Here is a 25,339-nt window from a genome sequence, read left to right as displayed (position 1 = left end):
AGTAGCTCTGGGCCACCACTTCCTTTCAGCCTTTTGCAGATGTACAGCGTTGCATAAGACTGCCAGGATCTCCTGAAGGTCTTCTGTGTCTGTGCTGTGACTCAGATTCCTAGCTCGCTGTACATCTGTGTAGTTTTCAATTTCACCGGTTTTAATCAGGTTTGTGACATGATTTACTACACAATATGATTTGCTCAGTGTTGGTTCATCAATGTCTTTCATCTGCCTTATTTCATCAAAAAGAGTGTCAATGCTTTTTACTTTCTCAGCTCTAAGGCTCTTTTCTAAATGCTGGATCAGATTCTCAGTTCCAGATGAATCCAAGAGAGAGATTGGTTGTTCTCATCTGTCCACTTGGAAGAAACCTGATATGTTGCCATCAAATGTAAAATCTTCATGATGGAAATACAGCCTTCATCATGATGGTGGTCAATTAATGCTCCAAGGAGGTTTAAGGCCTCTGCTGGTGACCAAAGTCTTTGCTTCTGAAGATTTGAAACCATCTGGAAGAGTTCTTTTGTAGTAGTTGATGGTTGGAATTGCACTGCACAGGCAAATAAAATCTCCAAACACCATTTGCCTGCAGATGCCCTGTTTTTCTCAGCCTCTGTTTCTCTAGTAACCACTCTCAGCAGATTCTCAAGAAAGGTCAGAACAAAGACCTCATTAGAAGGCAATCCCTTTCCATTCATTTTCTGTGAGATGGTGATGATTTTATTGCCAGTGTTTGTGTCATTGTTTAGGTTGGTGTGGAGCACCTGAAAAAGAGCCTTAATAAACCCCTGTCTCAGTTCCATATCCTCACTGTGAAATTTACTCATGAGTATCTTTGCAGCAAACACCAGGGCATCATTGTTCTTGAGCCTCGAAAGTTCCAGATCATGGGAAGCACTGAGACTTCTTTCTACAATGATAAATCCACAACTCGGCTGAGGGTTTCCTGTTTCCATCACCTCTAAGCCATATTGAAAGTAATCAGAGACAAAGTCATCCACGGTACCATACACAATGTCTGCTTCATAGACATCCCTGTGTAATGCGTTAGTTTTCTTCATGTTTGTGTTGACAGAAATTCCAAGGTGTTTGTAGAAGTCAGACCACTTAGTTTGCTCCTCTGAGTGAATGTCAGAGCTCAGCACAATGTCCAGTTTGTTTCCCATGCAGACTTGTGTGGCTGCAAACATGGCTGTGACACATGGGTCCTCTTCCACACCAACCAGTTCTAGCGCTCCACTCTTCTCAGTCAGCACCAACGCACACCACTGCAGCATCTGCTTCACTGTGGGCCACCAGCCTTTTGTGTCGAAAACTGCTTTGCAGAGCTGAGACAGAGACATTTGGATGTCATCTGCATTCAAGTTTACACATTTAAAGGAATCTTGCAGTGGCACATTTTTGGGGGCACTTTCTGAATATTGCAGGATGCCAGTGGTAATGTTTTTTATCATATCAATCACAGAATCATCCAAATTCCTGAACATCTTTAATTCTGCTAGAGCTGCAACTAGACTGCTCTCATCTTGCTTTCTGAGAGACTTGTGGAAATCCCCTGGGAATCTCTCAGGGCCAACCAAGTCAAGAGCCTGGGTGAGAGAGCGTCCGGAGTCATCCGTCCACTCTGGTGATATGTCATACACTTGTACCAACGTGAGGACTTCAGTTATTGAAGCATCCTCTGTATATTTCTGTGACAGCGCTTTGAACAGAGTGACTGCCTCTGTTGGGGTCCATTGGTTTGTTTGCACAAGTCTGAGGAGCATTTCAGTGGATTCTGAGTGGGTTTCCTTGCCATTTAGATGTGTGAGTGTGGATAAGAGAAGCTTCAAGCACTGGATTTCCATCTTTAAAATGAACACAGAGGCTCTCTCAACTGTATTCTGCAGTGATGATGTGAGGTTGCCGAGGAATTCTATCAGAAAGAGATCCTCAGTGGAAAGTTTATCCTCAGCCCAGTTTTTGGTTATGAGGGCTGCATCAGTGTCAGAGCTGCCATAGTCAGTGAAAAAGTGCATAAGGTTCAGATACAGGGCTTGAGTCAGCAGGAAACTCTCACAAATATTACATGCTGATTGGCTGATGGACCCCACCAGGGACTGCACATGATTGGAGATGCCTTGCAGGGAAACTCCCTCAGATATCTGCAGAGAGAGAGCACACAGCTCTGTGATGAACACTTGAGTGTGCTGCAGAGTGCTGAAGGATGGAAGAGCACTGATCCATTCATCAAACAGAAGTTTGTCCAGGGCAGACAGGATGTTCCCCAGCTGATCAGCTGTCAGCTGAGTGAGACTGAGATTTGGAACAGGTATGCTGTATTTTGATGAGAGGATTTCTAGAAGCTCATCACTGTCACTGCTTGATTGATAGTTTGCCTCAAACTCAGTCAGATGGCTTATTAGTACGTCTCGCTTGGACTCGCATTCCTCTGAAATGTCGCTGCTCAGTTGTTTCTCTTTCTGCTCTTTGGCTTGTTGGAGTGACTCTTGTAGTCTTTGATTCAGTTCTTCTTGTCTCTTCTTCTCTTCAGCCTCTCTTACCCTTTGCTGTTCTTCTTTCATCTTTCGCTCCTCTTCTCTTCTCCTCTCCTCCTCTCTCCTCATTTTCTCTTGCTCCCTGATTGGCTTTTGAAAGCAATCTTCACACTCGTACATATTATGCCAGAAATTAGACAGCCTGCATATGTCATCTCTGTTTAAAGTCCTGCCAGTATGTAAGGGATGAAGAAAAGTATTGGGAAATGCAGTAAGTATTTGGTCACCTAGGCCTGGGTGAACGTCACTGTAGTATTCACATCCATTGAACGCGAATACGTTCCGCCCATGAACAGTACTTTTATGTATATCTGAGAAGGATCTGAATGGCGTCAGGACTTTATTACACTTGCAGCATCTCCATCTGTTGACCATGTAATTTTCTGATTGTGTGTTCCCCATTTTTGAAGGATTCTTCAGCAGCTAAACGGTGATTTTCATGTACAAGCTGTTTTCCTGCAAGATAAAAAACATAAATTTTAATGACTTTATGTTATAACAACCAACTTCTGACAGGAACTCCTGCTGCTATTTTGATTGTTGGTTGCTAGAAAAGAGTAGCCTACTAAAAATTAAGGTGACAATTATGTAAGTAACAATTTCAATCAATACAAGATTGCATTTCTTTACATTTTATATTGTGGCATTACTTTCAGAAGTACATTACTTTCAGTGTTATGAGGTTCATATCTCTGAGGCTGTGCAGTATTTTAAATATGCAATTCAAAACATAGTCAAAATATGACGAGTCTGTCAATACTATGGATGACATCTTTAATATCACTGACTACATGTTCATATTCAGGCAGTAGCGTACAATAATTATTTTTGGCAATAACAATACACTTAGTGAATCTGTTCTCATTGGGCCTCATTCATGAAACATGCGTATGATAAGATTTGATCGTAAACTGTGCCTATTAATGTTTCCACGAACATTTCGGCATTCATAATGTTTTTTTCTTAGATGAATTTCTTCTTTTATACAATCAAAATCTATGTGTGTTTCAAACGTTTGTAATCTATGTATAGGCGCGAAGGCGTATACGCTGAACAGGTTGCTGAACACCTTATATTAAGTAAGTAAACCTTTATTGATAAAGCGCCCTTCAAAACAGAAGTTACAAGGCGCTGTACACCAATGAAACGCAATAGCGCTTTTCCAGTAGTAAGATATATTAAAAAAAAAATCATGACACAAAAGAGAAACGATGCTACACATTAAAAAGGCTAGGTAAAAAAGTACTGCACAATGAAAAAATAAATCAAAACAAAAATACATGACACAAATCAAAAACAATGCTACACATTAAAATACATGCTAGAAAGGTGGGAATTTAAAAGATAACAATCCCTTGAACTTATCAGTGTTTCTTACTGTGACTGGAAAAAGCAAGACTGAGCTTGCCTGATATCAGACAGAATTGTCAACTCGTTACACTCCATTTCCATCTTCAGTCTGACATTCGAGGGGGATTCGATTTTCCCTAACCAATCACTAGAGACCAACGTATCCGCCTGAATCTAACGTCATTTTAAGTCGACACTGATGCGTAGCCATGACAACACTAGAGACGGTTCAGAAAGTATAGAGCATCTTTGACATCACAGAGCGAAGTAAAAACAAAGTACGAAGTACTTTTAATCGATTTAGAACAGCCTCGATAGCAGCGTCTATCTTGTCTATAGCGGTCGCTATTGTTGTTATTACTCCTCCTTGGTTCCGGTGCACAGCTTGACAATGCTTGACAACAGCTTGACAACGGCGTTAGTCCCGTCTGTGGCGCTGATTGGCTAATCGTTAGTCCCCCCCGGCGCTCATTGGACTGATAATTTTTCAACCGAGAAACCGCTGTTTCATGTCACGATGCCAGACCAGAATCAGTCAACTCAGTGGAGATTCAAAGTTCTGGACCCAGGCAAAGACTGAGCCAGATTCTTTATATGATGTTCAAAGCTCATATGTTGATTTTTAAGGTGGGCTTGACATTTGTTACAAGCGGACTGACACACTGCTTTATTTCACCAGAAAACTGCTCTGGGCCAATAATAAGGACTTCAGTTTTGTCTGCATTTAACTGAAGGAAGTTAGAAGACATCCAGGCCTTTATCGATGCTTAACAGTCTAGCAAGGAGGCCAACTTATAACAATCCTTTGGCTTGAAAGAGATGTACAACTGTGTATCATCAGCATAACAGTGGTAAGACACATGTTTGAAATGAGCAAGTGTCCAAGAGGAAGCATATACAAGAAGAACAAAATAGGGCCAAGGATAGAACCCTGGGGCACACCACAAGCAAGAGATGCAGACTCAATATAATTACCAAGGGCAACTAAAAAACTCCTATTGGCCAGGTACGAAGTAAACCATTTAAGGGCCATTCTAAAAATGACCACCCGATGCTGAAGCCTAACAGGGTGGAGTGGTAAACCATGCCAAAAGCAGCAATGAGATCCAAAACAGTTAGAATAGAGCACTCATTAAAATATCATTTGAAATCCTAAGAAGAGCTGTTTCGGTACTGTGTCTCAAAATCCAGACTGGAACTAGTGTTAATTTTGTCAACAAAAATCATGACGATAAATTTTCGTTGACGACCAATATTATCATGACGATGACACGACATTGACGATAATGTACCGATCCTTGAAAATAAAAAAATATGACAAAATCTATTTACAGCTCTCCATGACAAAAATTATGAAACGAAAAAAAAATTTGACTAAAATAATGAAAAGCCCCTTTGACGAAACTGTAACGATAAGGAAATTAATAATTTGGACGAATGGACATGTTAAAATTCAAACTTTGTACTGATGATGACCCATCCAATCAAAACACTGTGACCTGCAGTTTAAAACCGGAGCAATTGCTTATTGAAAAACAGGCTTTTAAATGCTTCTCTTTATTGCTTTACGCACGTTTCTGTCATTAGCTTTTGTTTTGGAGTAACCTTGATAACCGGCTGGGTGCTGCCAAATTGGCGTGGATGGGGATAGCTGGTAGCCTATACCTAGCCAACTGATGAGCCAAGCTAACGCTGGTGACTGTTAAGGAATGAACAAAATAATAAATCACTTTGGTGTAAATGTTTCCATATAGGCCGAAATGTTGTCTAACAGCCTTGAAGCATAAACACGCCACCAAGTCTCCAGCCGCTCTCCAGCTGCACCGGGATGAAAGCGCGAACAACTAAGAGAAATTAGAGATATTGTGTGGCTGAGTTCAGAAAATAAATATACCATAATGGTAACACTTTATTTTAAGCGGGGTGAATAAGGCTGACATAACACTGTCATAACTATGTCATGACAGCTGACGTGAACATGAATTAAACTTTATGAATGTTTACGACTGTTGTCATTAAGTGTCATTCGGTTGATAATGTCACTTTCAATGCAAAGTTGACACTGTTCTAGATGTCTCTGTCATGACAACTTGACATTAACCAACGGGACATAACCTGTCATAAACATATGTCATGACAGACTTCATTATCAAACACAAATAAACCCTTTGGTTGTATGTGTTAAGATTACATTAAACTTTCGTATTTGACAATGGCTGTCACGAGACCGTCATAACTGTGTCTGAGTGTTTTCCCTGAACTCAAGTACAGGTAGAATTTGGACATTTCATAAAGATATTAAGTGTTATTACACCCTAAAACTGCAGGGTTGAAAACAACCCAATCTGGGTAGTTTTCAAACACACTGCTGGGTAACTATTGGATAGAACTATTGGACGTTTCATAGTGTTCTAAGGTACAATTTGGTACATTTATTTTTATTTTGTCAAACGGTGGCACCCTGCACTGTGTAGACTACTGATTTTCTGGTAAAAATGTAAACTGTTTTGGTGCAAATACAATTTAAGGAAAACTATTTGTTGACTTCGCTACTGTTTGGGTCTTTCTAAGCCCATATCACAACTGCAATAATGTTTCAAGTTTTGTTTATGAATTTTGATGTAACTCCTGTAGAGGTGCAAATTGACATGCTGAGTTATTTTATCTACCCAAACGCTGGATTGAGCCTGTTTGGGCCATTTTTCTGGGTTATTTAGACGGAATTGGGTAGTTTTTGTGTAACCCAGCTGCTGGTTTAGTGACTGGGTCACCCTCAGTGACAGTTGAAACATCGCAGACAGACCGCCCCTCCCCTGTCTTCACATCTCTACCCAGCCGCCCAGCTGCTGACTTGTCTGCAAAAAGTGTCGGTTTGTCAGCAAGCGGTCTTTTGGGCTCCTCTTCTGCAAGGAAGGAGTCCTCCTGTGCACTTCAGGGGCAAAAGTAAATAGGATTGTATCCACTTTAGTCACGTACAGCCAAAATGATCTTTCTGTAACCAGAGTCAGAGGCGGATATGCACAAAGATGGTGAAATGATTCCAATTGCCAATTGTTAGCTAGCATTCGCTAGCGTTAGCGATCACACTAGACTTCTTCATGTCCATGTTTCATTTAAGGGTCACAAATAAAAAAACAATCGTTTTGGAGCAAGCGGGGGTTGTGTTACAGCTAACAAATGTGATCTAATGCTGCTTTATGTAAGGGATAATGTACAGCGAGCGGGTCATTATTGCGAAATAAACCCCGACAGGGTGATGCAGGACCCCGACGTGAAGCGGAGGGGTCTTGAATCACCCTGAAGGTGATTCAAGCCATTAAGGTGATTCAAGCCATTAACCATGAATCGAAAGTTTCGTGCTCTCCAGATATATTAAAATTAGTATTAGAAAAAATCTTCCATGGTTTTCTGATGGAGTAACGGAAAGCTAACATTTTTTTGCCACAGGGTGTCGCGAATGAGCTGACGTTAAATTTAAATTAACTGTTAAATTTACCGGACTTCTTTCTGCGGATTTATATGATTGGACGTGGTCCTCCAGAGTCTATGATCAGAACTGCGTCCATAGCAACGGTCTGTTATTCATAGCAGCGGTCTGCTATTCAGAAATAACAGACCGTAGAATGCCGTAATTGACCAATCAGAATCGAGTATTCAACAAAGCCGTGTAATAACACGATATGTCATGCTAGTAGAGATGGAAGTCAAGCTAATAGACGACCACTGCATGCAAGCTAACTAACCAGCACAATGTCAACAACTTGACCTGTTTCTAATCAAATGTTTTGCAGGTCTTGGAGAAATTCCATAGCTGGTTAGCTAGATATAGATGTTACCAACTCAATTACTTATATGTGAGGCACATGTTTTTTGTTTAATAGCTGAATATCAGTACTGCTTCACACTTCATCACATTTGGAATGAAACCCAGCAGCCGCCATATTTAGCGGGCAGAGAGCAAAGAATAGTGTCCTGTACAGTTGTTTTAAGGTGCAGGGGCTTAGATTGGTGTGTGTGTGTGTGTGTGTGTGTGTGTTGGGGATAACATTGACTCGTCGGCCCAGCAGTGAGAATGGTCGGCATCGGTTGGCAGCTGAAGACGTAGTTGGGCGAACGTTGGCACTAGGTTGGAAAAGCAACATTGATGAACAGCATAAATGGTTGGGCCAACGGTGGCGCTAGGCCGGTCACATATATAAATGAACGTTGATTAGGATGTATACATTCAAATCAACTCAATTGAAATCAATAGCTCCTTAGCGACCATTGCTGCAGTTCTCAACAACTTAGCAAGCTAACCATCTCAGCTATCATCTCAACTTGAGCACCAATGTTAACTCAAGTTAGTGCTAATTAGATCTAATTAGCTACTTTTCGTTGGATGAACTGTCATGCGGTCAACACTCAGCCAAGGTAACGTGATATATAGTTGAATTAGTTGACATTACTGTTATGGTTGATCTGTAGCCTAAATAAAGCATGTGATTTGAGTTTTTCTTTTCGTTTGTCTTTCATCATAAGCTAAGGATTCAGACCAAAATTCAAACGTGGCAATTGGTTATGAGCCAACGTTGAGCCAGCCGTGGAAAGGTCAGAGAAAATGAAAATGTAGCCACCCAAACCCCATTCACATCTGTAACAACGCATTATGTAATAACACCGCATTATGTAATAACTCGACAAAATGTAATACATTTTCATTTCATTATGTAATAACACCCGCATTTTGTAATAATCTGCCACATTTTGTAATACACAGCCTGAACGCAATATGTAATAAATTTCCCCGCATTTTGCAATAAATTATTATATTATTGTCAGAATGTTCGGAAGATATGTGGCTTGTGAAAAATGGGTCCAATATTTACTTCGGTGACTATGGGGCGAAATAATCGGTCATAATCTGTGCTCACGTTCACTTCTCCCATTGGAGTGAATAGACTCAGGACCTGCCGCTTGTCTCCTAAAGGGGCGGGGCAGTGGCGAAACCCACGTGACAGATACAGGAAATGACTCGCAGTTGCGCCGTCTCGTTTCTAAACCGTCTCTGCTACAACTTATTCTCCCTCTTCCAAGTCAATGCAACTTTATTTATAACACATTTGTCATACACAGTGGCAATTCAAGGTGCTTTACAAAGATTAAAAGATTTATAAGAACAATGAATAAATAAATAGTGGTGTAGATAAAAACAAGATTTAAAATAAGTTTAACATTTTTTAAAGAACTCAAATAACTCAACTTAACTAAAACCATCCATGAACAGTGTGGTTTTGAGTCCTGATCAATCAATCAATCAATCAAGTTTTTATTTGTCACGTGTAATCATTCAGGTACAATCACAGTGAAATGTAATCCCGTCAGTTTTGATTCAAAAGTTTCGAGGATTAGGCTACTTTTAAGATCGACAGGGAGTCTGTTTCAGAGATGCGCAGCATAGTGACTAAAGGTTGCTTCACCAAGTTCAGCCCTGGCACTGGGCACTACTAGCAGCCCACTCCCACTTGACCTGAGAGGCCTGGCAGGAGTGTGTATGCCTTAAACATGTCTGTAATGTATTTGGTCCCACTCCATGTATTGATTTATAAACGAGCAGCATTGCCTTATATTCAATTCTGTGGCTGACAGGAAGCCAGTGTAGTGACTTAAGAATCGGGGTGATGTGGTCTGAACTTTTGGTCCCTGTAAGAACTTTAGCAGCTGCATTTTGAATAAACTGAAGCTTTTTGATGGTCTTTTTGGGGAGCTCTGTCAAAAGACCATTGCAGTAGTCTGCTAGAAATAAAAGCGTGCATGAGTTTTTCCAGGTCGGCTTTTGACATGAAGTCCCTGAGTTTGGCTGTATTTGTAAGATGATAAAAAGCTGATCTTGTTACTGCTTTTATGTGGCTATTTAGACTAAGATCAGAGTCAACTATAACGCCGGTCTAATTTAATATTTGGGAAGTTTCATTTAGCTTAATTGTTAAAAATATAACGTGTACAGATGAAGACATCCATTTTGGTTGGTTATTACATAATGCACTGTATTATTACATTTTCATCATAAAAAAAAGTGCAGCTCCCGTATTTTGTAATAACCACCACAATATGTAATAATTTATTACAAAATGCGGGGAAATTTATTACATATTGCGTTCAAGCTGTGTATTACAAAATGCGGCAGATTATTACAAAATGCGGCAGATTAGTACAAAATGCGGGTGTTATTACAGAATGAAGTGAAAATGTATTACATTTTGTCGAGTTATTACATAATGCGGTGTTATTACATAATGCGTTGTTACAACATCTGTTGACAGTACGACGTTAGGCCAATGTAATGCCAGCGGCCAAATAGACGTTGGTGTGACGCTGGCTGCCAACGTTCTGCCAACGAAGAAGTGTCTACGATGGGCCACCGCTGGCCCGACGAGTCATTGTTATCTGAGTAGTCTCTTTTTAATCACTAGGGTCATTTTCTCATGACATCTGCATATGTGTGCTAGTATGTTCAAAACACTCACATTTTGAGTGTTAATGAAACTGGGAAAGCAGACTGCTAACTCCTTGCTTTTTAACTTCTTGTTTACATTATCTTCTCCTTTCTTTTTCTTTCTCTTCCTTTCTCTCCATCATAGGTTGGAAAAAACATGGTGGAGTGCCTCCAACAGGCTGAGGTGTCAAGGCCTTATGTTATGGACTTTTTATGGGCTTGTTATAATGTTACTATTGATATTGCTATTGACTCCAGTTTAATAGTGTCTCTGCTATGGAATTTAAAACTTGTAAAAATTAATATTAAAAAGAGTTTAAAATATAGTGTTTAAAAATAAATTAGCTGTTAATTGTTATTATTATATCCCCAAAATGAGTTTCGGGATATTATGGATTCACCCCACCCGCCGCCGCAGATCCTTCGTGTGAACGCGATAACTTGAACAGTTTTTATAAGAATCTTTTCAAATTTGGTATGGACATTGATGACCCCTAGAGGAAGAACTTTATTGATTTTGATGTGTTTATGATTATTATAACTATTATTAATTAACTGATTAAATTCATGTCCATGCTATTTGGACCCATATCTCACCAATGGTGCATTATATTGTATTGAAATTTGTCAAGAGAATTGTTCAGGCAATTATGGAGATTTGTATGAAGTTTGCACTTTCTGTTATTATCATTAATAAATTAATTAATTAATTTTTGTACAGGTACTTTTTTATTATTATTGTTTTTCTCTTATGGGCTCAATTTCCCGTGAGATGGTAAATGCTAGAGCCATGAAACTTTGCACCATGGTCTAGTATGGCTTTAATTAGACCCACAAGAAATATGACCCCCATCGGCCTGATGGTGGCGCTATAATTAAAGGTCAAAAATAAAAAGTTTAAAGGGCCGTATCTCCCACACCGTTTGTCCGATTTACATGAAACTTGGTACACATGTCCACCTAACCGTACTCTACAAATTTGCCATAAGGACCCTCAAGGAAATTTTTTTATATATTTTGAATAATTTGAAAAACACATTTTTAACATCTCCTACACCGTTTGACTGATTACCACCAAAATCGGTCAGTAGCATCTATGGTCCAAACTCTTTAAATTCTTTTTATAGATTGTTGATATATACCGTAGTTTTGAAGATATTAACTCTTAAAGTTGTGAAGGAGGCATGGCCTATAAGCTAAATTGTGATAACTTTGTGATAGATGGTCCAATCATCATGAAACTTGGACAACATGCTCACATATAATGAATGAACATGTGTGCAAAGCCATTCAAATATTGACCAATAGGGGGCGCCACAAAAGCCAGAAAACTATCTCCTAATCCAATTGGTGAAATTGCACGAAATTTGAAAAACACATGCTCTAGGACCATGTCCTAGTCAAAATCTGAAGTTTGGTCATCATTAGTGAAAGTGGGCGTGGCCTATGACATTTTGGCTTATAACTAGGGCTGGGTATCGTTTAAAAAATTACGATACCAGTACCAATACCAGTACCCTTAAAGTGATACCGATACCAATAGAGTACTTCATTCGATACCTTTTTTTTTTACGTTTTGGTGGCATCTCGGCACGCTGAACTGCCAACTCCGTCACATAGACCGCGCTCGACTTCACCACAGACTGTATGGGTTGTAGCTGCTGCGGTAGTGGGCCAATCACACGTCGCATTAAATCGAAGAACGCTTGTGGTGATTGGCTGCGAGCAAAACCATACAAATAGTCATTTTTTTCTAGATCTGTGTACAAAAAGTATCGAATGCAGGTATTGTTTGACTGGAGAAGTTTCGATACTACTTGGTACTGGGTTATTTCGGTCGATACCTTAGAGGTATCGAGTACCGATACCCAGCCCTACTTATAACTCAAACAGAATTTCACCAATCACTATGAAACTTGGTAATCATGTTCCAACCTTTATGTGGAACATGCACACCAATTTCCATACAGATCCGACCAGATGTTGCCCAACAGCAGCTTTGAGTGTACAGCTAAACACAGTAAGGCCAATACGAAGTTGGATATTGACACATTTCAACTTGCTATTACATTCTTCCGTATCAGAACTTGATAGCTTGGGGCCTGATGGCTCAACAGCCTAATATGACAAAACTGACAGTAATCTTAACGCAAAGTTCCACGTTTCAGCTCTGGCTGCTGTACAGGCATGAACCCAGCCATCGCCGCTAGCGGGTATATTCAAGTGTGTTTAGGAGTAATAATAATATAATTAGCTGGTTAACTTTATTCATTTGTGATATAAAAATAGTTACTTTAATTAGCTTTATTATTATGAAGATTAGCCCAGAAGGAAAAATTGTATTATTTGGCGAAATAAAAATAGTTGGGACATACAACCAATATAATTGGGAAGATTAACCCTGGAGTCTTATTGTGTGATTATTGAATGGCTTTTTATTACATTTGACTTAATGGGGTCTTCGAGGATTGGGGAATTTCGGAGATATACCCTTGCTGTCGGCCCCCGACAGCATCCTAGTTGATGGTTGTTATTGTTGCTGTTTGAAAAATAAATATTTTTCTAAACTTTTCCAACATTGTGTTTAAAAATGTGTTTATTATTGCATGTATGCATGACTTGCATTACCAAAACTTTAATGTATTTTGAAGTAGGTCTGCAAGCTTTTTAGGGTGTAATAACACTTTATGATATCTTTATGACATGTCCAAATTCTACCACTGTACTTGAGGTCAGGGAAAACACTCATGACACTGTCATAAGAGCATTTGACAGTGTAATAACACTTTATGAAACATCCAAATTTTACCACTGTACTTGAGGTCAGGAAAAACATTCATGACACTGTCATAAGAGCATTTGACAGTGTAATAACACTTTATATCTTTATGAAACCTCCGAATTCTACCACTGTGCTTGAGGTCAGGGAAAACACAACGGTCTCGTGACAGCCATTGTCAAAGACAACCACATATGACAGTTTAATGTAATCTTAACACATACAACGGGTTACAAAGGGTTTATTTGTGTTTGATAATGAAGTCTGTCATGACATATGTTTATGACAGGTTATGTCCCGTTGGTTAATGTCAAGTTGTCATGACAGAGACATGTAACAGTGTCAACTTTGCATTGAAAGTGACATTATCAACCGAATGACACTTAATGACAACAGTTGTAAACATTCATAAAGTTTAATTCATGTTCATGTCAGCTGTCATGACATAGTTATGACAGTTTTATGTCAGCCTTATTCACCCCCCTTCAGATAGTGTTACCAAAATAATAAATGTATATGAATAGAGTTAAATAAAACGAGTAGCTTACATTTATTTCTATGACTTTGATGTCTTCTTTATGTTAAGCACCGCAGCCGCCAGCATACAAATTCATTTTTTATATGCCAATTCCTGGTTTTCGTTATAGAGATGTTTTTCATTTTTATAAATATTAAAGATTATTACTGATGCCTTTTCATTTGTATATTGTACCTGCAATCATGAGAAAACCTGTATTCATGGCCTCCACCCAGTTACGCTACAATGATCAGTAAGACAGAAAGTCAACACGTTCTGTTCAGTTAGTTTGGTTAAACAATCTGAGTGAAGTAGGCCTAACTGTATTTTACGTTCATCTCTTCTCTGAACAAAGAAAACCCACTTTTGAAACCTCTTCGGTCTGGAGAGCTACTCTAAATTATTACCACTGTCTAAGTAGTCCAAGTGTATTTTGTCCAACAAATGTCTGATAGGAAATAATTGCAGTATTTGTGTGAAGAATTCCCTGTAAGTCTCCTTTTTCCGCGGCTGTCACACACTCTCCTCCCTTTCTGATTGTCCTTCCAAATTACGCAATCCTTATAAGCAGATGCGCGGGGCGCGTAACACACACCCAGGAGATTGCTGTGAATGAAGAGGTTGTCGCGTCTGACAGCCTCGACTGAATCTGGATCTTCAGTTTAACAATTGATTGTCTTTTTGCATTTTTGTTGAGTCTTACATTCATTTGCAATAGGAAATATGGTCAGATCAATGTCTACTAAATCCTATACGGCTGACGCATAGTATCCTGGCGCTCGGCCAAATTCATACGCCACGTCATCATTCATTCAGTTTGTTTGTGATACGGGACATTCACTATCGAAACCACATATGTCATCAATCACCAAGCATGCCAAACATATCCCAACCTCATCCCAAACTGGACTCTGCCTTGTGTTTGATACCTCTGAACCCAGTGACTGGGCATCAAATTAACCAGCAAAATTAAGTTGTAATATAGCCGCAAGCGGCAATTGCGGGGTCCAAGCACCTGATGACCTCTGGGGTAAATGTTTGATGTGGACCAGTGTGCAAGTGTGACTATTTTGAAATTTGAACAGTTTGTACTGTATACAATTACTGAGATATAAATAGAATGGATGTGCATGGCCATTTAAACTTATGATGTTGCTATAGCGCCACCTAAGGGAGAAATGACACCAAATGTTGCATGCTACCTCAGAGTTGACCCATGCACATGTGTACCACATTTGGTAAAGGTAGACCTTCAAACTTTGAAAGCCAATTGTAGCCAAACGGAATGGAATATCAAAAACCTCATTGATAATTTTGTGCAGGACACTCCAGATTTGCTGTGGGCCAAATTTGGTGGAGTTTGGATCAAATTTGTAAGAAGAAGAAGAAGAATAACAATAAGTGAGCACCCATATTAATGTTTGATGTCCACTTTAGTCTCTGTTCTGTATGTATTCTGCACAGTGTAATACATGCAGCATTTATAGTTAAAATGGCGCATATTGACAGAGTGACAGCTCAGAGAGACGGCGACCGGGGCAGAACGGGCTGGTAACCCAATCTGTGTCCTCTGTGAGGAGGACTCCCAAAAAAGCTACAATGAATCTAATGGAAAAATACCCCCGGGTGCCCGAGAGGGGGGGAGGATGAGCAACCCAATTGGACGGACACAACGGTATCAGACCCAGACGAACAAACGACTATGAGCAAGCAGTGTGCATGTGGCAAAATCTGCAAGAGCGATCGCGGCTTGAAGATCCACCAAGCGAGGGTGAAGTGTTTGGCGGGAGCAGGAGCAGCACAACACACAGGTGTTCAACCTGGTGAGACGCAGGAGGTGCCAGGCCCGGAGTCACCCCATAGTGCCCGGAACCTCCAAGTGTTGCAAACTAATCCCAAGAAGAAGATCAGGGTCCTCCGACGGGCAGCGTGGCATCGGAGGCGGTGTCGCGAAAGGGCCCGAAAACGTGCTGCCTTTATCGCCAACCCCTTCAAGTTCACCAAGGAGTTGCTGGGGCAGAAGCGCAGTGGGAAACTGGCCTGCTCGCAGGAAGACATAGATCAACATCTGAAGCAGACATACAGCGACCCTGAAAGAGAGCAGGAGTTGGGAGAGTGCAACATCCTAATAGATCCCCCTGAACTGGATGTGCAGTTCGACATGTCAGAGCTGCAGCTAAAGGAAGTCAGAGAGGTCGTCCTCAAAGCAAGGGCAAGCTCTGCTCCAGGACCAAGCAGCACCTTGTACAAAGTGTACAAGAACTGTCCCAAACTCCTGCTGCATCTGTGGAAGATCCTGCGAGTCTTCTGGAGGAGGGGGAAGATCCCAGAACAGTGGAGAGTTGCTGAAGGGGTGTGGATCCCGAAGGAGGAAAACTCCACCCAGATAGATCAGTTCCGCATCATCTCCCTGCTGTGTGTCGAGGCGAAGGTCTTCTTCAGTGCCGTTTCCAATCGGCTGTGCACCTACCTGGCCAAGAACACCTACATTGACACATCAGTCCAGAAGGGTGGCATTTCAGGGATGCCAGGCTGTCTGGAGCACACCGGTGTGGTGACACAGCTCATCAGGGAGGCCAGAGAGAACAAGGGCAACCTGTCAGTGTTGTGGCTCGACCTGGCAAATGCATATGGCTCCATGCCACACAAGCTGGTGCAGCTCACACTGACCAAACATCACGTCCCCAGCAGAATCAGAGACCTCATCGCAGATTACTACAGCAACTTCAGGATGAGGGTCTCTTCAGGAGCATTACATCAAGCTGGCACAAGGTGGAGACCGGCATCATCACAGGGTGCACTATCTCTGTGACACTGTTCGCCCTAGCCATGAACATGCTCACTAAGTCTGCTGAACCGGAGTGCAGAGGGCCCAGAACGAATTCCGCTCAACGGCAACCACCCATCAGGGCATTCACGGATGACCTCACAGTCACCACAGAATCAGTCCCAGGCTGCCGGTGGCTTCTGCAGGGGCTCGAAAAGCTGGTGGAGTGGGCCCGGATGCGTTTCAAACCAGCCAAATCAAGATCTATGGTGCTGAGGAAAGGGAAGGTGGAGAACATGTTCCGGTTCAACATCGCAGGCACAGCCATCCCAACCATCACAGAGAAGCCAGTCAAGAGCTTAGGCAAGGTTTTTGACAGCTCTCTGAGGGACACATCCATCCAGTCGACCTGCACCGAGTTGGATGGCTGGCTGAAAGCTGTGGACAAGTCTGGCCTACCTGGGAAGTTCAAAGCCTGGGTGTATCAGCATGGCGTTCTTCCCAGAATTCTGTGGCCCCTCCTCGTCTATGCAATTCCGATCTCAACAGTCGACACCTTAGAGAGGAGGGTCAGAAACCACCTCAGGAGATGGCTGGGGCTGCCAAAGAGCCTGAGCAGCATCACACTCTACGGACACCACAACAAACTGCAACTGCCCTTCAAATCCTTGGAGGAGAAGTTCAAAGTAACAAAAGCCAGAGAAGTGGTACAGTACAGGGACTCCAAGTGAGGACTGTAAGGAAGTGGAGGGCAGAAGAAGCTGTTCAGGAAGCAGAGGCAAGGATGTGTCACAAGGAGCTGGTGGGTGTGGTCACACGAGGCCAAGCTGGGCTAGGATCCTTTCCAACTCCCCAAATGAACACCATCAGAGGGAAGGAAAGGCGCCGCCTAGTTCAGGAGGAGGTGAGAGTAGCAGTGGAGGAGACGAGAACCTGCAAGTTGGTGGGAATGAAGCAACAGGGAGCTTGGACAAGATGGGAGAATGCGGTCGAGAGGAAAGTGACCTTGGCTGAGCTTTGGAAAGCCGAGCCACACCGCATCAAATTTCTCATCCAGGCAGTGTACGATGTGCTTCCAAGCCCATCAAATCTGCACACATGGGGCATAGCAGAGTCACCAGCGTGCCCACTGTGTTCCAAGCAAGGAACCCTGGAGCACATCCTCAGCTGCTGCACAAAGGCACCAATGGAGGCATGATCAGGTCCTGAAGACCATCACTGAAGCCATCAGCGCAGGAGTTGAGTGGGCAAAGCGGTCCCGACCCTCCAACCAGGCCATCGCCTTTGTCAGAGCTGGGAAGCGGCCAAAACCCACCAAAAGAACATCTGCAGGCATCCTGACCTCTGCAAGGGACTGGCAGCTGTTGGTGGACCTCGAACGGCAGCTGAATTTCCCCAACCATATTGCAGCCACCACCCTGCGACCAGACATTGTCTTTGTGTCTGAGTCCACCAAGCAAGTTGTGCTGCTGGAGCTGACAGTCCCATGGGAAGATCGCTTGGAGGAGGCCTTTGAAAGGAAGCTCTCCAAGTAAGCAGGACTGGTCAGTAACTGTCAGCAGGCTGGATGGAGAGTGAGGTGTCTCCCAGTGGAGGTTGGATGCAGGGGATTCGCAGCCCGTTCTTTAACCAGAGCCTTCAGTCATTTGGGCATCGAGGGAGAGAGGAAGAGGAGAGCCATCTGCAGTACCACCGATGCGGCAGAGAGGGCTTCAAGATGGCTATGGCTCAAAAGAGGAGAGCCATGGAGTCATAAGTAGCTAGCCAACTGGACACAAGCTGGGGTCTGATCAGCCCCGGCTGGGTCACCTGGAGGAGGGTGTATGATGTTGAAAGACCCGAAACACCCGATGATTCCAGGAACATCACTGAAGATGTGTCCAGAGGCATCAGTAGATGTATGTACACAGTGACATCAAACATTAATATGGGTGCTCATTTATTGAATTTGATGATTAAATACAAAGTAATTGGTTTAAAACAGTATTTCTACTGATTTAAAATCTCATGCTTTTATTTTGAAGGCTAAATGGCAAAACCGGAAGTCTTGATTCAAGGGAGTTTTACCTATCTAGTTTCCATGGCTGGGGTGCGCGCAAACGTGACGTATTTTGAAAACAACAGCCAGAGTGGCGATTTCAGCTAAATAATGGTGTAAATGTCAGCCTTTTCAAGTCACTTTGGGATCAGTTGGCTTCAGGAGACTGTTATTTTTTGAAGTCTGAAGGCCCCCAGCAACTTCAGTTGTTTTGAAGAACTCTGCAATGTACTTCAGCTGGGAAGCTCAGGGACTGTTGTATGGACTAACAAACTTTACCCGATTTTCTACTGGCATGGGGGTGAGTAGATAATGACTGAATTTTCATTTTTGGGTGAACTATTCCTTTAAGTGGTCAGGAGAAACCACATCATTACTAAGGTCACCAAAGACAGAAGATAAATTGTTAGCAGATTGCTGAGAAAGCGAGAATAGATGGTGCGTTTGTGGGCTTCTGTAAACTGTGACAAAGGACATTTGGCATTCATCATCATCAAGGTCTGCGCATGTTTCATGAATCCCATGTTGGTTTGTCGGAGGCACTTTTCTCAACACCAAAAGTAAGCATAATGTTAATTTCCATAGCTATGCTGATGACACGCAATTGTACATCTCTGTCGAGCCATCAGATGCAGATGCTTTAAGTTCCATGACCTTCTGCCTATTTGTAATCAATAAATGGATGAGTAATAACTTCCTGAAACTAAATGAAGATAAGACGGAAATTTGGAAATTTGACTTCCCAGGGCAAGCTGTCTGGGTGTTATCTTAGACTCTGACTTGAGTTTTGCGCCCCACATAAACAAAGTGACAAAGACAGCATTCTTTCATCTCAGAAATATTGCCAGAGTACGGTCATTCCTAGAATGATATTCAGACTGAATGTCCATTTCATTCCCACTCCATTATTCAGTCTGAGATTGCCTCCATGTTAGCTGTTTTCTCTGCGGGGGGGGGTTGACTTTTCCCCGAACCAATCACTAGTGACTGACGTATCTGAACCAATCACTAGTGACTGACGTAGTTGGCCGCTCTGACGTTATTTTCAGTTACACTGATTCTCGACGTATTTACTAACTTCACCAAGAATGTCGGTCATTTTTGACAAAAATATTGTCTTTGCAAATCTGTTGGTTAAGGAATGATTTCAACAAATATTATTCTGCCGAAACGCCAATGAAAAACCGTTGCACGAACGTTTCAAACTTTAGTCCCACCCACAAAGGCTCTGATTGGCCTGATCATTTTTCTGATCGAGAAGTTGAATAGAGCAACACCAGACTCTGAATCGTTCAACCAAATTTGAAGAGTGGGCGGGACGAGACTCAGGAGTCTGGAACCAGGTTACGGTCATTCCTAACCCGGCAAGATGCTGAAAAACGTATCCATGCCTTTATATCAAGCAGACTTGATTATTGTAATGCGCATTTTACTGGGCTTCCTAAACAGTCAACTGACAGACTACAGCTGATCCAGAACTCTATAGGCTCTGAACTAAAAAAAGAAGAGAGAGCACATCACTCCAGTTCTAGCTACTCTCCACTGGCTCCCTGTAGCTTTTAGGATCGACTTTAAAGTCCTTTTACTTGTTTACAAAGCCCTGAACGGCTTAGGCCCGGCCTATGTATATTGCGGATTCCCTACTGCCTTACGCCCCTGCACAGCCTCAGGTCCTCACATGTTGGCTTGTTGACCGTTCACAACCGCAGTCATAAAAAGATTGGGGATGCAGCTTTCTTCAATTATGCTCCCAAACTGTGGAAGGCTCTACCAACAGATATCAAACAGGCAAGTTCAGTGAGCTCTTTCAAACGCCAGCTCAAAACCTTTCTAACTTAGCTTAATTAATTTAACATTGCCTTTTACCCTTTACAGTGCTCTTTATTCTGCTGTTTTATTGTTTTGCTTTTCATTTTATAAGTTGGTCATTTTAGTTGTATTAATAATTAATATTAATTTTATTTTAGTGTTATTTTAATGCATTGTAATGGTTTAAACCCTTTCACTGTTTTCAATTAATTTATTGTTTCAATCAATGCATTTTATGTAAAGCACTTTGAGTTACATTCTATGTATATGGTGCTATGTAAATAAATAAAATTAAACTTAATTTACTAATCCAACTTCCTGTCTGGAACGACTTCACTTTCCTGTTTCTGAGTGCTGTGAAAGTTCATCTTCCTCCTTATCCTTTTTGTCGGGCCTCTGGGATCGGTCTAGAAGAGTGAGAGTAGCTAACTGACTGACTGACTTGAGAAATGGCGTCAAGACCTACACAGTTATGGTGGTATACGTGTTATCGCGCTGGTAGGTCCGCACACTGTAGCTCCCTTTAGTTCATTTAATTAAACATCCCACATGTGACGTTTCGAGCTACTGCTCTTCTTCAGACATAAATGTTTATGTTGCTTATTGACTGATTGCTGAACGACGTTGCTGATGCAACACTAAACGAGTCTGATTTTCTGGCCAATGGTGATGATTGCTGTTTATGTTGTGAGAGTGTGCGATCCTCCACACATGCACCATGAGCCAGATGTACAAATCTCTGTGTAGATTCTAGAATAAAAATCAGTTTGCCCAATCTGTTTTGCGCAGTATTCTCTTCAGATTCGCACGCATTGTTCTGTTTTATAAATCATATTGAAACTGTGCAAACGCGCGCCAGCCTAGCACCAAAGCAGCTATTGGATTGTTACGCACAGATGTTACGCAAGTTATATAGCCTGTTGATCACATGAGCAGGTCTAATTTATGATCCGATATGTGCGGTAGTCTTATTTCCACATTACAGTACGATTTGGATGGAGGAAAAAAATGCTTGTAGAAAAAAGGATGAGCACTCAGGAATGGCCTCTCTCTCAAGAGATAGATCTTGTTCCCATGAGTTAAAAATAAATAAATAAATAAAATAAAAATTAATTAATTAATTAATTAATTAATAAGATTAAGATTAAGATAAACTTTATTGTCCCTCAAGGGGAAAATCATCTTAGGCGGAGTGCTCCATGATGTTAAAAACAGTAATAATAATAATAATAATAATAATAATACTAAACTTTATTTGTAGAGCACTTTTCAAAAACAAGAGTTTACAGAGTGGCCTTTTACAGTAAAATAATAATGTTGTAATAACACTCACCCTGCCTCAGCCTTCCTGGCTGTGTTCCTCCTCCTGTTCTGCTCTGTCATCTCACAATGGAGTCTGAATTGACTGGAATCACACTTTCACTTTCAGTTTCACTTTCACTCACCAGTTTGCTCCTCCCCTCTACATTTCCTTTACATTTGAGCATAGTTGGAGGGATGGCTAAGTGTAAAGAGGCTAGGACAGGAGTAATACGAGCAAAACGTCTAGTAAGGCTGCGTTTACACATAGCGTTTTTTTTGTTTTTTTTTGCTATATTATTATTATTTTTTTTTAATTTTAGTTAGGAGTCTGGAAGCAGAATTACAGTAATCTAAACGGGATGTTCTGAATGTATACATTATATATGTTCTGAATGTGTAACTAAATATATTTGGGTATATATTCAGGTAGTGACTGCATATTTAGGTTATCTGCCGTTCTACCATTGATACTTCACTGTTCATTAAACCTAATAAAAGCATCATAAAATTGATCTTTCCTTGAAAGAAATAGTATTCAATGTACAGTGAAAGTTTTCATTCATTTACTGAAATAAGGTCAAAATGTAGCCTGCCTCACTGAGGATTTCTTGCCTTTTAACCTGTAGTTCTGTTCTGCTGCCTCTCTCCTCCCTGTCCTTTTAGTACAATGAGGCTCTGAATGTGAATACAGAAACATGAAACCTTGCTCAGCCCTCCAGTAGCAGTCAGTGTAATAAAAGCTTCAACACACTTTCACTTTCTGTTTTTGTCAGACCATTTCTTGGAAATCATCCTGTTTGGTGAAAAGCGTGAAAGTGAAAGACGCTATAACGCTATAACGTTGCTGTATATTTACACACCCGTGACTTTTCAGGTATATCTCCTTTAATAGCCCAGCTGTTATATATTTAACCATTATTTCATAGGCGTCACGAATAGAGGGGACAGGGGGACAATAACCGTCCTTTTGTCCCCCCCAATAATTTTTCTGGACCACAAAATTATTAGGGGACACCAGGTCTGTTGGCTGCCACTGGCTTGCGGCAGATTGCTGCCCCTAAATCTGAATGACAAGAGCTCGAGTTATTGAATAGCGGTTGAGTTTATAACTATAAACATAGGCAGCGCTAGGGCATCACGCATGGGGAAGCTAAAATTCCCAGGATTTTCATAGGATAACATCTTTGGGGTCAATTTGACCTCATTCAATGTTTACCGTCTCTAAATAAATGATCTTTTTTTTTGCTTCATATTTAATGACTTTTCCTAATTTAATGGGGACAACTGGGTAGACATAATATTAACATGATGATATGTTTTCAATGTCCTGCACACATTTTATACGCATCGGTGTTCTTTGGGGTCAGTTTGACCCCAGGCTGTTTTAGCTGTATAAAACATATAAGAAATATCAACATTTTACACACATTTGTTTTGGTTGTTTTGGATGATATTGAGGTCACTATAACATGCAATTTTATAATCTTCAAAAAACTTCCCTCTGCTTTAGGGCCCTAACCTAACATAACCATACCTGTAGTAGTGCGAGAACCACTGATAGTTCACACGACATGGGGGAGGGGAAAACATAATTCTCACGAGAACTTTGATATTTCCTGAGAACTTTTCACGAGAACTTTGATATTTGATAAAGGTTTTCTGTCAATGAGGTTTTGTCACAGCTCTTTGACAGTGAAAGTGACATAGAGGAAAATGTGTCTGAGACAGAGGATAATGTTGAGGAGGACCCTGATTATGAGGCATCCTCCTCTGATGAGAATGAGACCCTTAGTGTTGACCCTCCTGTTGTCTCTCAACCACCAGCAGACACGTTACCTTCCAAAAATGGAAAGTTATTATGGTCCCTCTCCCCACTTGAACGACAGGGTAGACTTAGTGCTGCTAATGTCATCAAAATGGTTCCAGGCCCCACCAGATACGCTGTCAGCCATGTCCAAGACATAAAATCAGCATTTGAGCTCTTCGAAACACCATCAATCGAAAAGGATATACTTGAGATGACAAACTTAGAGGGGAGGCGCGTGTATGGGGACAGTTGGAAAGACTTGGATGTGACCCACTTGCAAGCCTACATTGGGTTGCTCATTTTGGCAGGAGTGTACAAGTCAAAAGGCGAAGCAAAAGCAAGCCTTTGGAATGCTGACACTGGAAGGGCAATATTTCCAGCCACCATGTCTCTAAAGACATTCCATGTTTTCTCCTGTGTCATACGCTTTGATGACAGAGAAACAAGGCAGGGCCGACGAGAGTGTGACAAACTCGCAGCAGTACGGGATGTATGGGACATGTGGGTTCAGCGATTACCCTTTCTTTACAATCCAGGCCCCCACGTGACTGTGGATGAATGTCTGGTTGCATTTCATGGGCGCTGTCCCTTCAGACAATACATACCGAGCAAACCGGCCAAATACGGTATCAAAATATGGGTAGCATGTGATGCACAGTCCAGCTATGCCTGGAATATGCAGGTGTACACTGGTAAATCCCCTGGGGAAGCACCTGAAAAAAATCAGGGCATGAGGGTGGTACTAGACATGGCTGAAGGACTGAATGGTCATAACATTACATGTGATAATTTTTTCACATCGTACACCCTGGGTGAGGAACTGCTGAAAAGGAAGGTTACCATGTTGGGGACAGTGAGGAAAAACAAGCCGGAGCTTCCCTCTGAGCTTCTTGCGATGAAGAACAGGAAGGTAACATCTTCAATGTTTGCCTTCACTGACAGAGCCACTGTCGTCTCCTATTGCCCCAAGAAAGGGAAAAATGTCCTGCTGATGAGCACCATGCACAAAGATGCTGTCCTGAGCACCAGAGAAGACAGAAAACCACAAATGGTCTTGGACTACAACAAGACAAAGGGAGGGGTTGATAACCTGGATAAGGTCACAGCCACATCCAGCTGCCGACGCATGACTGCCCATTGGCCCCTTGTCATTTTCTTCAACATCATTGATGTGAGCGCCTACAATGCCTTTGTAATATGGAGCGAAATAAACAAGGACTGGAACAGTGGAAAACTGAGTTGAAGGAGGATTTTCCTGGAGCAGCTGAGTTACGCGCTGGTGAAACCTCATATCGAGAGAAGATGGTGCCTTCCAAGAGCATCAACAGCTGCTGCAACTGTTGTGAAGGACATCCAAACGGAGACACACACCCCAACTCCTCCAGTGGTTCAAACTGCAGGCAGAAAATGTGGCAGGTGCCAGGTCTGTCCCAACAGAAATGACTCCAAGACCAGCAACACCTGTGTGAAATGCAAGAAATACGTCTGCAAGGAGCACGCACACACTCTCTGCACATCATGTGCATAGTAGTGCAGACAAAAGGCTGGACTGTACCTTCTGGTCGCCTGTAGGAAAAATAATATGCTGTTCATATTCTGTCTGTTCATATTCTATCAAACTCATTTTGGTGACTACGTAACTTTGTTTTTTACTATCTCACACATACATATTCGCATACATAGCACTTACAGTAGCATGATGATGATGATGTTCTGTTTTACAAATAAAATCCTTCTAAATGTTTGAAATTGTGTTTGTTTTTCCTGGGGTCAAATTGACCCCGAACATAATACATGTTACTATCCTTGATAGTAACAGAAATTGTTTTTCTTTCCAAATGTTATAAATAACAAAAATCTGTACTTAGAAATAATATAAAGCCATTAAAACACCAAAAAGATCTTTCTTTCCAATTTTAGGTCAATCAGTGAGATTTTATGGTGATTTGCATATTTTTCCATAG

General features: G+C 41.6%; 1 protein-coding gene and 1 pseudogene across 2 annotated transcripts in view; one reads left to right on the top strand and one right to left on the bottom strand.

The window, feature by feature from the left end:
- cad (carbamoyl-phosphate synthetase 2, aspartate transcarbamylase, and dihydroorotase) overlaps window positions 1–25,339 on the bottom strand; it is a 425,149-nt gene that overhangs the window by 56,196 nt on the left and 343,614 nt on the right. The window lies entirely within an intron of this gene.
- On the top strand, window positions 15,355–18,209 carry LOC139920521 (uncharacterized; annotated as a pseudogene).

The sequence above is a fragment of the Centroberyx gerrardi genome, chromosome 18 (genome assembly GCF_048128805.1).
Source record: "Centroberyx gerrardi isolate f3 chromosome 18, fCenGer3.hap1.cur.20231027, whole genome shotgun sequence".
Lineage (NCBI taxonomy): Eukaryota > Metazoa > Chordata > Actinopteri > Beryciformes > Berycidae > Centroberyx > Centroberyx gerrardi.
The sequence above is the reverse complement of the archived record's forward strand: the minus strand, read 5'-3'. Positions and strand labels throughout refer to the sequence as shown.